Source organism: Schistocerca gregaria, unplaced genomic scaffold, assembly GCF_023897955.1.
Source record: "Schistocerca gregaria isolate iqSchGreg1 unplaced genomic scaffold, iqSchGreg1.2 ptg000458l, whole genome shotgun sequence".
Lineage (NCBI taxonomy): Eukaryota > Metazoa > Arthropoda > Insecta > Orthoptera > Acrididae > Schistocerca > Schistocerca gregaria.
This window is the reverse complement of record NW_026061876.1, coordinates 45,001-50,000: the sequence shown is the minus strand read 5'-3', so window position 1 is coordinate 50,000 and position 5,000 is coordinate 45,001. Positions and strand designations below refer to the sequence as shown.

The window sequence follows — 5,000 nt, the reverse complement described above, 5'->3', positions numbered from 1 at the left end:
CACGCTGATTCCTTCAGTGTAGCGCGCGTGCGGCCCAGAACATCTAAGGGCATCACAGACCTGTTATTGCTCAATCTCGTGCGGCTAGAAGCCGCCTGTCCCTCTAAGAAGAAAAGTAATCGCTGACAGCACGAAGGATGTCACGCGACTAGTTAGCAGGCTAGAGTCTCGTTCGTTATCGGAATTAACCAGACAAATCGCTCCACCAACTAAGAACGGCCATGCACCACCACCCACCGAATCAAGAAAGAGCTATCAATCTGTCAATCCTTCCGGTGTCCGGGCCTGGTGAGGTTTCCCGTGTTGAGTCAAATTAAGCCGCAGGCTCCACTCCTGGTGGTGCCCTTCCGTCAATTCCTTTAAGTTTCAGCTTTGCAACCATACTTCCCCCGGAACCCAAAAGCTTTGGTTTCCCGGAGGCTGCCCGCCGAGTCATCGGAGGAACTGCGGCGGATCGCTGGCTGGCATCGTTTATGGTTAGAACTAGGGCGGTATCTGATCGCCTTCGAACCTCTAACTTTCGTTCTTGATTAATGAAAACATACTTGGCAAATGCTTTCGCTTCTGTTCGTCTTGCGACGATCCAAGAATTTCACCTCTAACGTCGCAATACGAATGCCCCCGCCTGTCCCTATTAATCATTACCTCGGGTTCCGAAAACCAACAAAATAGAACCGAGGTCCTATTCCATTATTCCATGCACACAGTATTCAGGCGGGCTTGCCTGCTTTAAGCACTCTAATTTGTTCAAAGTAAACGTGCCGGCCCACCGAGACACTCAACTAAGAGCACCCTGGTAGGATTTCAACGGGGTCCGCCTCGGGACGCGCAAGCACGCCTTCGGCTCGCCCCACCGGCAGGACGTCCCACGATACATGCCAGTTAAACACCGACGGGCGGTGAACCAACAGCGTGGGACACAAATCCAACTACGAGCTTTTTAACCGCAACAACTTTAATATACGCTATTGGAGCTGGAATTACCGCGGCTGCTGGCACCAGACTTGCCCTCCAATAGATACTCGTTAAAGGATTTAAAGTGTACTCATTCCGATTACGGGGCCTCGGATGAGTCCCGTATCGTTATTTTTCGTCACTACCTCCCCGTGCCGGGAGTGGGTAATTTGCGCGCCTGCTGCCTTCCTTGGATGTGGTAGCCGTTTCTCAGGCTCCCTCTCCGGAATCGAACCCTGATTCCCCGTTACCCGTTACAACCATGGTAGGCGCAGAACCTACCATCGACAGTTGATAAGGCAGACATTTGAAAGATGCGTCGCCGGTACGAGGACCGTGCGATCAGCCCAAAGTTATTCAGAGTCACCAAGGCAAACGGACCAGACGAGCCAATCCGATTGGTTTTGATCTAATAAAAGCGTCCCTTCCATCTCTGGTCGGGACTCTGTTTGCATGTATTAGCTCTAGAATTACCACAGTTATCCAAGTAACGTGGGTACGATCTAAGGAACCATAACTGATTTAATGAGCCATTCGCGGTTTCACCTTAATGCGGCTTGTACTGAGACATGCATGGCTTAATCTTTGAGACAAGCATATGACTACTGGCAGGATCAACCAGGGAGCTGCGTCAACGAGAGCTGAGCAGCCGGCCGCCCGGGAGTGTGTCCCGAGGGCCCGCGCGAACACGCAAGCGTCCGCTCAATTATTCTGCAAACAGGAGGAGGCTGAGCTCCCCTGCACGATACACCTCGAAACCCTCTCAGGTCCCGGCGGCGCGCAGCGCCGTCCTAAGTACTTGGTCGGGTTCGAGAGAGGCGCAATCGCCCGGAGATAGGCGAGTAGACGCTTTCAGTGCGAACACCCGTGCTCCCAACTGAGCTTGCCGCTGCCGACAGAGGCCCGGGAGCGTGCTGTCGTGGCATTGCCGGCGGGAAACAACACGCGCCACCTACGGTGACCGGCAGCTCCAACGCCAGCGCCACAGAAGGGCAAAGCCCCACTTGGGTGCAGAAGCGAACTCTCCCAGCACAGCGCACGCGCCAACACGTCCGCAGAGCTGCGATACAAACCACCTGCGAGAACCGCTGGGGGCGACCGAGCAGCAGACGGCGTCGCGACGCCGAGTGCCGGGCGGCGGCGCATCCTCAACGCACACAGTCCGCAATCGGACCAGCACACTGCAGATGTCCACCGCGCTTCGCACCGGGCTCGACAGAACCCACTTTGGCCGCCTGGCGCCGCGCGCAGGGTGCGCCGGCGCATAGCTGGGACGCCAGCCGGGCCCGTCGGCCGGCGCTCCTGCCACTGGGCGCCCCCCACCAGCCGGCTGTAGTGCGTGCGCTCACGCAGCGCGCGGCCAGCACGCCGGGCGGCCCCCCCTCACCGGCCGGGGACTGTCCCGCCAAGCCACAGCCTCGTATCGCTTCATACCCACATGGCCAACTCAGGTTCGGGGGCATGGCGGGTACCGCCGAAACAACCGGTTCACAGATGTACCGATCGTCGCTATCACCGATGCACCTGCAGCGCGAACAACCGCTCAACAACTGATTTCCAGTTCATTTGCGGATCTTTGGCAGCAAACGTATACGTCAATCTACATTTGCGAAATCTACGATTCTGGCATGCCTGCATGTTATGTGTCACGACACGCTACATCAGCCCACATACACACTGCGGCATGTACACGAGAGAACACGTGGAAGATGGTCCGCGCACGTGTGCAATGTCCCTTGCGCGGTCGACTGTCAACCGGCCTCTGTAGCATGTCGCAGATGTGGAACGCGGTCCACCGTGCTATCATGTTGTGTGGGGCAATACGATTAAATAGGAAAACCCTCGTCGCTACATCAACAGACGGCTCACGCTGATTCCCGGCAGAGGGAGGAGGGGGGGGGGGGGGGCCAACATGCAATACTTTCGTCCGTACCTACTTACCACATGTCTGTACGGCGTACAACAGTGCAATCTCGCTGTAATGGGGAGACGAGACAAGTAGCATCGTGCACAACATATGGCCCTTATGATTCGCCATTGTAGGGCGCAGCCGGTGTACGGTCAAGCATGTGCCACATTATGTCACTCAGTACGTAACGACGGATGATCAGTGTGGGTTACGCGTACATCAGCGGACAGTCCACACAGGCCGTACCACAACGTACACTGACTGCATCGACAACCGAATGCAACTGAACAGCTGCAAGGCTCATTTCACAAACAAACGCCTGACCGACCAGCTTGGAAGGGCAGGAGGGGAGGGCGATATTCGTTCTGTAGCGGTACACCCTTCCAGTGGTTAGCGGGACTGTGTAGAAAGTACGCAACACTCGAAAGACCTTTATGTGAGGGTACGCACCATGGCATCAAGAAATACACATGACACCAGAGGATCCAAGCAGTGAACTATGTTCAGAGGGTTGCTGTTAGGCAAAGCTACATTCCTGTGACGTTACATGTGACAGTTAAGGTGCAGTGTAAGTTAGGTTAAGGTGCAGTGTAAGTTAGGTTAAGGTGCAGTGTAAGTTAGGTTAAGGTGCAGTGTAAGTTAGGTTAAGGTGCAGTGTAAGTTAGGTTAAGGTGCAGTGTAAGTTAGGTTAAGGTGCAGTGTAAGTTAGGTTAAGGTGCAGTGTAAGTTAGGTTAAGGTGCAGTGTAAGTTAGGTTAAGGTGCAGTGTAAGTTAGGTTAAGGTGCAGTGTAACTTAGGTTAAGGTGCAGTGTAACTTAGGTTAAGGTGCAGTGTAACTTAGGTTAAGGTGCAGTGTAACTTAGGTTAAGGTGCAGTGTAAGTTAGGTTAAGGTGCAGTGTAAGTTAGGTTAAGGTGCAGTGTAAGTTAGGTTAAGGTGCAGTGTAAGTTAGGTTAAGGTGCAGTGTAAGTTAGGTTAAGGTGCAGTGTAACTTAGGTTAAGGTGCAGTGTAACTTAGGTTAAGGTGCAGTGTAACTTAGGTTAAGGTGCAGTGTAACTTAGGTTAAGGTGCAGTGTAACTTAGGTTAAGGTGCAGTGTAACTTAGGTTAAGGTGCAGTGTAACTTAGGTTAAGGTGCAGTGTAACTTAGGTTAAGGTGCAGTGTAACTTAGGTTAAGGTGCAGTGTAACTTAGGTTAAGGTGCAGTGTAACTTAGGTTAAGGTGCAGTGTAACTTAGGTTAAGGTGCAGTGTAACTTAGGTTAAGATGCAGTGTAACTTAGGTTAAGGTGCAGTGTAACTTAGGTTAAGGTGCAGTGTAACTTAGGTTAAGGTGCAGTGTAACTTAGGTTAAGGTGCAGTGTAACTTAGGTTAAGGTGCAGTGTAAGTTAGGTTAAGGTGCAGTGTAAGTTAGGTTAAGGTGCAGTGTAAGTTAGGTTAAGGTGCAGTGTAAGTTAGGTTAAGGTGCAGTGTAAGTTAGGTTAAGGTGCAGTGTAAGTTAGGTTAAGGTGCAGTGTAAGTTAGGTTAAGGTGCAGCGTAAGTTAGGTTAAGGTGCAGCGTAACTTAGGTTAAGGTGCAGTGTAACTTAGGTTAAGGTGCAGTGTAACTTAGGTTAAGGTGCAGTGTAACTTAGGTTAAGGTGCAGTGTAACTTAGGTTAAGGTGCAGTGTAAGTTAGGTTAAGGTGCAGTGTAAGTTAGGTTAAGGTGCAGCGTAACTTAGGTTAAGGTGCAGCGTAACTTAGGTTAAGGTGCAGCGTAACTTAGGTTAAGGTGCAGCGTAACTTAGGTTAAGGTGCAGCGTAACTTAGGTTAAGGTGCAGCGTAACTTAGGTTAAGGTGCAGCGTAACTTAGGTTAAGGTGCAGCGTAACTTAGGTTAAGGTGCAGCGTGGGTTAGGTTAGGGGCCAACGTGGGTTAGGTTAGGGGCCAACGTGGGTTAGGTTAGGGGCCAACGTGGGTTAGGTTAGGGGCCAACGTGGGTTAGGTTAGGGGCCAACGTGGGTTAGGTTAGGGGCCAACGTGGGTTAGGTTAGGGGCCAACGTGGGTTAGGTTAGGGGCCAACGTGGGTTAGGTTAGGGGCCAACGTGGGTTAGGTTAGGGGCCAACGTGGGTTAGGTTAGGGTCAACGTGGGTTA

The 5,000-nt window shown here is 52.2% G+C and overlaps 1 non-coding gene across 1 annotated transcript in view; it reads right to left on the bottom strand.

Annotated features, from left to right (window-relative positions):
- The window catches only part of LOC126313002 (small subunit ribosomal RNA), a 1,893-nt gene extending 314 nt beyond the window's left edge, over positions 1 to 1,579 (bottom strand). The window contains exon 1 of the ribosomal RNA XR_007554898.1: positions 1 to 1,579. This exon is cut by the window's left edge and continues 314 nt beyond it. This is a non-coding gene — a ribosomal RNA (small subunit ribosomal RNA).
- Between the last annotated feature and the right edge of the window lie 3,421 nt (positions 1,580 to 5,000).